Source organism: Mus musculus, chromosome 16 (genome assembly GCF_000001635.26).
Source record: "Mus musculus strain C57BL/6J chromosome 16, GRCm38.p6 C57BL/6J".
Taxonomy (NCBI): domain Eukaryota; kingdom Metazoa; phylum Chordata; class Mammalia; order Rodentia; family Muridae; genus Mus; species Mus musculus.
This window is the reverse complement of record NC_000082.6, coordinates 3,252,768-3,264,154: the sequence shown is the minus strand read 5'-3', so window position 1 is coordinate 3,264,154 and position 11,387 is coordinate 3,252,768.

The following is an 11,387-nucleotide window of genomic DNA, read 5'->3' as shown; positions in this document are numbered from 1 at the left end:
CATGGGACTTATATATGAAACTGTTTATGTTTTTTGCAGTCACTTTGGGATTAATGGTTTTAAAATATAATGTGATCAGAATTAATAAACCCCAGTTGGCTAATGTTGGGAGCTATTAAGACAACACAATTGTCCTGATCTCTGAATTGGGCCTCTCTCCCCCCCACCCCCTGAGAAGAAAAGGGGGTCAAAAGCAGGCCACCGACGTACTGCTCCGAGAACATGCACAGATTTTTCCAGCCCTAAGTCAGCACCGGATGTCCTTACCACAAGATGTACCCTGATACCACCAAATTCCTGCTTCTCCGTGTAGTCTCCAAAAGAAAAATTTCCAATGCCCCAAACCTCCTGCTGAGAAGTACTTCCTCCTTTGCTTGTGCATTTAAGCCTTGAGCCTTGCTGAATACAGTGAGACCTTGATGCTAATCAGACTGCTTCCGTGTATTGTTCATTGCATTTGGTTCTCGTCTCTTCCTCCCTCCATTTGGTTCTTAGGAGAAGGTCCTCTCGAGACCCTCGAATAACTGGACCTGCTGGGCGGGTCAGGCTAAAACATCCATAGCATGATGAAACTCTTTTATATGATATATGAAAATTCAAAACATCCTGTACTTCACTTTAGAATGTCTGGCTTGGGATTGCCATGACATACCTTTATGAGTTGTTTGAAAATTCGTTTGCAAAGGTTACTTCTCAACAGAATTGACATTAGTAGTTGATTCAAAAGTAAACTACCTTTCTACAATGTGTTGTTCTCTCTCCAGAGTGTAGTGGTCAAAACCAAACCAAACAAAACAAAACAGAAAAGGGTTCTCAAAATTATCTGTGTTTCCAAAGCTGACAAAGCTGGAATCAGTTTCAAGGACAAATCAGTCCATATTCTTCAACTTCGTTTTCCAAAAATCCATGGTGAGGCAGAGTTTTTACCTTGTGAAAAATTACAGATTTCTTCTTATGTCAAAATTGGCATTTTTAGACCTTATTATTTGCTTCCCTCTGGCAGGTGCCATATTGCTGTGAACACTGCTGTTATCTGTCATGGTTCCTGACATGCTCTGTCGGGGGCCCGTCAGGAAAGCTGGTCTCAGACACTACCTTAGTGCAGATTCAACAATCAGAAGAATTCTGCACTTCAATAAAACAGTAAAAACATCCTTGGTAAGCATGAAGACTGAATGTATGTCTCTGTGGCTGTGAGCCCTCTGTGGCATGCCTCAGGGAGCAAGATGAGTCCTCTCAGGGATTCTGTAAAGACTTGGTCAAATATTATGTAAGGGTTTGTGACCATGCTTACTTAGTCATGGCCAAACTTGTAAATGAATTTAAAATCAATGAGGTAAAATTTGGAGAAAGAGATAAGGTCTCAATATTATCAATTATTTAAATAATTTTGAATTAAAAATCATTTTTATACAATGTATTCTCATCACATTTTCCCTCTTCCAACTCATCCCAGATCTTCCTCATCTCCCAACCATCCAATACCATACTTTCTTTCAAACACACAAAAGAAGATTAAAACAAACAAACAAGCAAACAACATCATAAAAATTTTCACGGAAAACACACAGATGTACACACTTTGAAACACAACATTAGAAACAATAATTTACTATCAAAAGTTCAGGATGATTAAAAACAAAAGTCCAAATAAAGCAATATAAAACAACAACAACAACAATTCTCCAAAAATGCCATTACCTGCTGCTGCACATGGGCCCTGGCATTAAGTGTGGTTTATATAATATGTAAGGTTACATTAGAGAAAACTAATTATTCCTATATATCTGGTTGTCAATTTGACATTTGTCGCTGCTTCAGAGATCACATTGCTCTTCCAGTACTGAGACCCTGTCCACCCTTGACCTGCACTCGTCATCTCTGTACAGCCACAGTTTGGGAGTTCACCTGTGTATGTGTCCTATTGTGTCTGGAAGACATTGTTTTCTTGTTGTCTCCATCCTCTCTGGTTCTTACACTCTTTCTGCCTCCTCTTATGCATAGCTTCTTGAGACCTGAAGGGAAGGCTTTCATTAGCATTTCATTTAGCACTGACTGTGGGTAGCACTGGCTTCAGTGAAGAATCTAAATTAAAACATACAATAAAATTGTTTGCAAAACTTAAACAGATTAAGCCTATTAATTCATATAGCTAGTGTAAGGAATGTTTGGAGTAATACAAGAGCTTAGTCAAAGAATCTCCCACAGAGATTTGGCATTATTTCCTTCAAAATTAAAATAACTAATTATTGAAAAATAACTATTGACAATTACAGTTTTTTAGAAAACAATATTCAAGAAATAGATTCCATATTCTCAAAGAAAAGATGATTGAGAAATACTTCCTTTCACTCATTTATTTTCTAAAAAGATTAGCTGTACTGAATTTGGGATAGTTTGACCTCTATGTAGATCATCATGTGATTACTTCCTGGGTTGCTTCCTACCTATTAATTTATGTTTCTCAACTTCCACATTAATCATATAGGATTAGACATAAATTTATTCCTACGAAGAGTTCACTGAGTATGATGGTTATCTTCAAGACATGAATATCACTATTTCCCCATTGGGGGATATATGACCATGCTGGTCACCCTTGCGGATCATGGGTGCCAAAGCTGATTGGATATTGGATACTTTTCTGTTAGTCCTCTGGTTTCCAGCTTTGACTCTCCAAAGTATTTTTTACAAACTGTGTGGTGTCTTAAATAGGAATATATTTACAATTCTGGGAGGTAACCAAGGGTACAGCAATAATCTATATTGTTGTCGAAGTCACTTAGAATTTCTGACATATAAATTGATGGATGTTTTACATGCTTGGTATCTAAAATTTTCTTAGCTAGATTATGTATCCTGGAGAAGTATTAACTCAAGTAGAATGACCTCATTTGAAGTCTTAGCTAAGTGTAAAATAATTTAATTCCCCCACGGATTTTTTTTTCTAACATCACTCATATTAGCTATATCTCCTCCCTCCATTTATCTCTATGTTATTCTCTCTTTCAACAGTTTAGGGCTAGGGCACACAAAAATGGCCTTTTGAGTTGGTTCAGTAAAGAAATAATTACAAATTCTCATACACTAGTCTGTGCAAGTTTTAAGACTGCAAAGAGGACTGGCAAGATGGTTTCTCAGGTATATCGATTTGTCTCCATACCTGAGAACCTGAGTTCAATTCCTGTGTTATATATAACAAAGAGAAAAAAACTGACTCCCACAACTTTCCTCTGATCTTCATATGTGTGTCATGGCATGCACAGTCCCATCCATAACACAAACACACATAAACTCACATAAATTGATTATTTAATAAATTAAAGTTAATGCCATGTTAACATGAAAGAAAATCTGAGGGTGTCCAGAAATAAGCATGTTATTTAGAAAAAATAGAATATATTACTGGCTTATAAATTTAGTCATTATCTATATATCTGTAATTATTTATAAATTTCTATGTAACCATCTATCAACTCACAAAGGAAAATTCATCAACTTGTATTACACTTACTTTATATTCCAAAATATTTTAAGAAATTTAAAATTGAATTCAATGCATAGAGCCTTAAACATTTCAGGTAGAAGCAATCTGAAATATTTTATATGATTTGCATAGACTCTTCACATTTTTCAACTTGAAAAATAATGCAAAATTGAGATTAAGAAGACAATTCTGTGGGATGGTTGGCAGATGTAACAGAATCAAATTCTTAAACCTAAGCTTATACATATGAACATTATTTCTTGTTCCTTTTTATGAGTTAAAGGGAAAGATAAGAACATCTACATGGTAAAGGAAAAACCCTGGCTTTGCTGAGAATAAGATGCCAAGCAGTGCTTTGGAAGTTTGTGGCAATGGGAGCTTATATCTGTTTTAAAAGCATGATACAATGGATATTTTTTTTGATTATTGAAAACAGTTTTGCTCTTGTTAGAAGCCTTAGACTGTGTTCATCATTTCTTTTGTCTTTTACACAGATCTGTAATGAAGGGCTTCTCTCCTTACACTGTAAAAACTTTTATCAATTTCATATACATTTATAAGGTATTATATGTTCCTCTGTAAATGAAATAATATTATATAATAAGTCCTAATAAATGATGATTATTTCTTCTGTAATAAACACATTCCCTGGATATAATATACATACCAAAAACCATAATCAAAAAATAGAAGAAGAGGCAAATATTTAATACTTTGTTAGATTATTTCATGGATTTCCCATCCTTTTAGGTATTGGATCCATCAAACACCAACAAATCTTTTCCAGAATTTATATTCTTAGAATGGGTAGTATAGTAGACAAACTTATCTTGTTTATATGTGTCATGTGTACTGATATTTTGTGTGTGTGTATCTACTGACCACAGAGGTCTGCAAGTTTTTCTTTGAACACTCATTGGTTGAGATACAAACCCCCAGGATCCACAGCATTCATCCAGGTCACTTATGTCACCTATGGGGCTTAGATTTTAAGGCAAACAAATAGAGACATAAAGCTAAAGGGTTTTTTTTTTGAGCCAATAATAATAATCCCTTTGTGCTTTTGACCTGTGAGTCATGTGACCTTTGCTAGCATCCAAGAAACTATAAAAGCTAATGTCTGACCTTGCAAACAGTTCATAATCATGATTTTAATGCTTACTAACATGAACATGACTAGGATTTGATGTTTTCTTCAATGGAAAGATTAATGTGCTACAGAGTTTAGAAAATTAAGTAATAACACTAACAATTTATAAAATTAAAGAAGCATATGATCTAATTTTAAAACGATTTAATTAAAACTATGTTGTTTAAAACTCACATGTGTACCTGGTTGAGGTATACTGGATATGGGGTGGCAGGTGGCAGGTGGCACGTTACCTTCAGTTGTTTTATTTTCATTGTAAATGAGGATCGCTTTAGGGGAGGCTCTCTGTCTTGGTAGAGGAAACCAGAATTCAAGTTTGTGGTTATTCCAGGAATAGTACATGGGGTATGTGATCTTTTGAATCAAAAAATCATTACAAGGGCCTTTCAGGATGCAATACTTGGAACTGTTCTTGGAGCTTCAGTTTATTTTATAGTTCACAAAAGGGAAAAATCTTTTCTTCTCAATCTGTTACAAAATAAATACTATAAAAGAGATGATAGCAACTCATCCAAGATTCATTCTTAGAAGTTCATAGCAGGGTAAACCATGAAATCCACCCTTCGGAAACAGAACACATAGTTATGGCTTCTTCTTACATTGGAACACTGTAAAACCATTCCCAGCATCTAAAATTTACAAGAGAGATTAACGGTTATCTACTTAAGACATATGTGTCAATTTTGTTTCTGCATAAAAGCTACTAACTTAAAGATGTGTGACTAAAATCATTATCTTATCCAATTACAAATTTATGTATAGACTATCAACATGTACTCATTCTTATTTGTAATTATATAATACACCTAAAAAGCACCATGTTTTATTTTAGAGATATAAAACTGCACCGATTGTTCACTGATGAACTAAAAAGCAAGATGATATTAATAGGCTCAGGAAAAGTGTCTGAAGAAATATTAGAAAAGGGTGATATGAGGACTATTCCAGATCAAGATTGTATAAAAGAAAAGTTACTTCTGAAGTGACCTGTGCTTTTGTTAGTTGACAGCAAACTAGGGACAGAGTCTCTGAATAATAAGGGGTTGGGAAAACAATTTGAGCAAGTGAAAAACATTCACAAACTTTTGCAAGAATAGGGGATTGTTTCTTATGAATGTTGTAACATTATACTACCATATTTCTGATTCCTAGAACAGTGTCATATCTATAATGTCTACAATATGCACATAGTATATATTCCATAAATTTTGCTAACTTAAATTTTTTCTTATAGCATGCTGTTCCTCTAAAATATTTCTGAGGTCCAAGGGAGCGAGGTATATAAGAGTTAGGGTTTTGCTTGTCTTTGTCTTTTTAGCTTTACACAATGAAAATTAGTTATGCATAACTGTACTTATAATTTCATAACACTGTCAAGTTGTTGGACAATGAATTTACTTGGTTTGAAGATTGGCTTAGCTCTGACTGTATTCTGGTGTATCGTAGTTTATTGCATAGTATTTCTTCTCTACCATTTTCTGGACAACCTGGAATGCAACTTTCCTATTGGGTTTCCACTGTGGTCTCTGGAATTCTCTTAGATGCCTTCTTCTTCAAGATTTGGTAGTAACTGCTGTTCTTAGAGACATTGAAGTATCTGAAGAAAAATATCATTAGTGAGTAGTGACATACAAGGTCACTAAAGGAAAAATTTAGCCAATTGAAAAATGATTAAAAAATTCAACACAATTTAATAGTATAATAAAATTTTATACCTGCTGTTCTACAATGAATATTTACAAAGAACCATTTGCTATATCAGGTAGGTGTCAGTAATAGTAAAGGGTAGATGTAATGTATGCCCCTAGTTATTCACAATAAAATCCTAAGAAACTAGTCTGCATGATATATGACTACATATATTAAATACTGTGCACTCCTCTGTTAGCATAAGTTTTGTTGACCCATCATTGCTTAGGGAATATTTTGCCCATGAAGAATACCTAGGTAAATTCACATAACTTGAGGATATTTCTCACTTTTCTTACTTTTGTTTTATGAAGATTCAAATTTAGACTGAAAAACATTAAACCTACCTATAAACATAGGATGCTCGTTAGGACTTAAACACCTGGCCTGGGACCACCAGTTGCAAAAGCACTGCAATCCGAATGCACTCAAAGGCCAACAGAAACAAAACATATCACACACTTAAACAAAGAAAATAGAACTAATAAGAAGAGTAAGAACTGTCTTGACACAGGCATCATGGGTGGCAAGTGAAAAGATTTTCAGGGTAGAATTTCCATCTTGGCTAGACTTCAAATATCCAGTAAGCCCTTGGTTGGGTATGAAAGCAAGTCAAACAAGAGCCATCGTCCGTATTGAGGTACCTCCAGAGAGGTAAAGCATACTTCTCCGTGTAGAGACAAAAACATGATGCTGAACAAGAATTCTTTCATCTGACTGACTTTCAGAGCCGACCTCCCAATAGCCACTCTTCCACAGAGAAGTCAGGGGCTTCTGATAGGAAGATAAAAAATGACCGCAAAACAGACACTGTTACCACAAATGCTGAAAGCGTTAACTATACTGCAGCTTAAGTGAAGAGCAATCATGACAACCAGAAGTTCCGCTCCAGATCCATACAGTACTCTAAAGTGCCTTAATGGATTGGAGGATATCTTTTAAGGTCAGAAGGACTTTGAATTCTCTTCGAACTCTCCTACATTTTTCATTTAAATAATATCAAGTGAATACCTACTGTCATTTTCCAGGTGTTGATGTTACATATTTATATTTACATTAGACTTTTGTCTAGAGTCATACATAATTAGTGCCAAGGATCCACAGAAAATAAAATTCTAAATACGAATAAAGTTAAACTAGGTAATTTATATAGAATGCTAATCAATAGCATATTCTTGTAGCATTTTTAGAATTCTTGTAGTATCTAGTTGTTTACCATTTTAAGGTATTTTTGCCTCCTAGAGAGCTTGCAAGCTACTCAAGAGCAGGGTGTCTTTGTCGTTATGGCTTGTTGAGCAGAGAGAAGAAATTAAAATTTATCAAGAAGCACTTGTTCAGGAAAACAAGAGCAGATTCTGGCATTGTAAACACTATAATATTCTTAGTGTTAATTTGCAATAATGAACAAAGTTGGCTGAGCTATCTGATTATATATTGTAGTGATTTGATACAAAAGCCCTCATTTTAAATATGTAGAGAATAATGCATGACTCATTTATATGGAATAGTTTTCAATCATCCACAGCTGATCCAGTCAGAATGATTACTCTCTTGTTTAATCAAATTGGAAAAACAGATGGTTTCTAATTTTCTTCATTCATAACCCATTTCAAACTGTTGACTCATACTTGTGGAATGTCTTTCTATCTTTTGTTCAAGTCACTTCTAAAATTGCCACCCATGTTTGTTAAATGTTTAATGGATTTTAGTGAGACTAGAAAAAACAAAAGTATTAGCATTGTTTTCAATGTCAAGTTTCAAATAAAGAAACAAATAATAATAATTAAAAAAACATTTTCAATGTTGTTGGAGGTTTCCTTGCCTCTGCTCTGCTAGCTAAAACCATTAGACTAAAAATTAATTCAATAAAGTAGAGGTTGTCTCTTATTTCTGAGATTTCTTTGCACAGGACATTTTTGCTTCTGTTTTACTATCAAGGGCTGTGGGCTGAAGGCAGCCTCCTGGACGACAAACACATGCCTGTGCTTCTCTCTTCTTTCTGATGTTCTCTGAAACACATGTTACTCTCTAAAGAGGGCTTTAAGGGCCATTGTTTGTTCATACTCATTCCAATTATTGTAGCGATGCAGTTAAGAGGAGACTTAATGCAGAGGAGGAAATATGCCCAAATGGGAGAATCAGATATTCCCTAAGGAATAAAGGACCTGTCATGTCCATATGTGCACATTTTGGGAAGCCTTTTGTGTAAACAATGTGTTACTCACGTTTTAACACACGTTTTTCTAAACATGTACCCTCAAGAAAATCTATATTGTAGAAAAATAACATAGGAAGCCCCACTGGTATCTATCTATCCAAAAGATTTGTTCTGCATTTAGCTATTTGATTTCTAACATTTTGTTATTCTCAGTGTTTACCTGTATGGTTTCTGTTCATTTGCATGAGCCTAGGAAGTTTGAGAAATGTAAGCTGCTGCTAACATGTGGTAAATACCAGGGTTTAGAAATGAATTAGATTAGACATTTCAAGAATTCAGTATGACTATCATATATTAATGGTCAAATAATTTGGACTTTACTTACCTTAATTTAATTTACAATCCACATTTGATTCATTTTGTAAATCCCTTTATTAAAATAGTACAGAGTTGCTACTGAAGATTCAACCATTGGCTATTCTTTTTAAAATTTTTTTACATTATTGAAAATAGATTCTTATTCATTCCAACCACAGTTTCCCCACCCTTTCACTCCTCCCAACTCCCCCAACTTCCCCTACTCTCCAGACTCACTCCCTCTGCTTTCACTTTAGAAATAACAGGCCTTCAAGAGAAGATATCCAAACAGGACAAACAAGATACAATAAGATATGACAAACCCAAGAAGCTCTGTTGCTTCTGCTACCCACGTACTCTCCTGTGTATACTGGTCTCAGTGATCCCAAGATGCTGGGTATGCTAGGGCCTGCCTTTGTCCTTTGTCCCTGTTCCTGCTTGCACAAGACCCTTTGGGTTTTATGGAACAGATGCTGTGTTCCATTTTCCAGTGATCTTAAGATCCTGGGTGTGCTAGGGTGCCTGCAGAGTGGAGAGTCAATGGTAAGATCTTCAGTAGCAATCCTGTACTATTGTAATAAAGTAGAATTGGCAGAGCACATATTAGAGATAAACTTCCCTGGGTATGGAACTTCAGGGTGCAAACACATTTGAGAGAGATAACTAAAGAAATATATCTTAAAGGAGGGGGAGGGGAGAAAATGGCATTGCAATACATATAAAATTAATACAGAAGGACTGACAGCTTAAGAGAAGAATAGAGGACATAAAACCAGAAGTAGGTAGAGCTGGGATGGAGAAAAAGGACAAGAAGAGTGAATAAAAATCTAGTATGTAAACTCTATCACTTCAAATGCTCACATAAAAACATAAAAAGATATTAATATAATCGTCCTTTTCAAGATCTATGCAAAGAATCCCATGAGAACTTGATTATTCTTTTCAAAAATAGTACCCATGATAACTTAACCAGTTCCCACTGAATCTAGACCATTCAATGTCAGAGCTCGTTCTAAAATATAAAAGATTTGTGGAAATAAACCACTGAGAAATCATAGCACATACCAAGGGCCAAATTTGAATAGAGGAAGACATTTTATGTGCTTGAGGGAAAGAAATTCTGTAACAGTGTTTATTACATTTGTCTCTGCCGATCACAGGAAAGGTCTGAGCCTACAGAAAGCTGGGTGCCAGTGATGGAGTTGGCAGAATGGGAGGGAATACCACAATGAAGTGTCTGACTCATCTCTTGACCTTAGTAGTATCAAGCCTTGGCTTTATAATCACATGCTTATTATTATATATGAGACAGAGATTCAAATTGTGGCCTCACCCAAGTAACACAATCTGTTTATTTAAAAAAAGAAAAAGAAAAAGAATAGAACTTCTTTCCACAATATCTGAGATAGGAGGCTCAGTTTAGATTGATGCAAAAAAATTAAACAAAAATAACATTCCAAACATTGAATAAAAATTTTAAGAAGACCATTGGTTTTTCTTCTATATACCCCAGTAGTGTTTTGAAAATTAATCAAAATTATTGTAAGGTATGGAAACTGTGAGATAATTTTAACAATGGTACATGTATATAAACGTATGAATACAGGCATACAAAGCAATTGCTTCCAATTATAAGTTGGAGTGAAATACATAGTGATCTAATTTGGAACTAAACAGAAATGATCAGAAAGGGAGCTGCACTGTTTTGACTGGATTGAAAAGTACAATCATTAAGAGATAAATATATATGAAAATCATGATAAAAATAACACTAAGAGAATATATGAGCAAGGTCTCGGGACTGATTTCAAAACTACTACTAAGTAGAAGAAATAACAGTTGGGATAAAACCTGGGGATGTCCTCTTACAAAAGCACAGAAGGCTCTGTAGTTGTTTACCTACAACCGTTTATAGCTACCAATCTTCTAATTCAAAGAGGAAAAATCCAGAAAGTTTGATACAAACAAATTATGGTATAACTGGACGGGCTTCTTGGAAAAGTAGTTATGGCAGGTGGTATATAAAAGCTGTGTGATCTCCAGAGCAAAAATCTTACCCGCAAGTTTTATGGAACTAAAAATAAGAGATTGGTTAAACATTAGGAAACTTATGAAAAGAAGACCAAGTATTTTTATCATGGTTTGAGTATGTCTATGCATACAGCATTCCTTAGTACTGATTATAAAATCCTACTAAAATGTCTTTAAAATGTAGGTGTTAACATTATCAACCCATATATGAAATAAAAAGTTAAATTACAAAACTTTTTATTTTAAATTATTTTAATCTTTTTTTTACAAATACCTTATTATTGTTTAAAATGAATTTCAATGAAGAATTAAATTTATAATTTATAATCATTAGTGAGTGTGTGTAGTTCGACAATTAGGTGTTAAGTCCTGAAATATTAGGGAAGGAGAGAAAATAAAATGTCTACAAATTAAATACAGAGACAAATGAAAATCCAACTCTTTCTAAAGGTTCAGATAACGCTGTAAGTGAATAGACTTGAGAAAGTGGAAAAATTGCTTGCTATTTCTGTGAC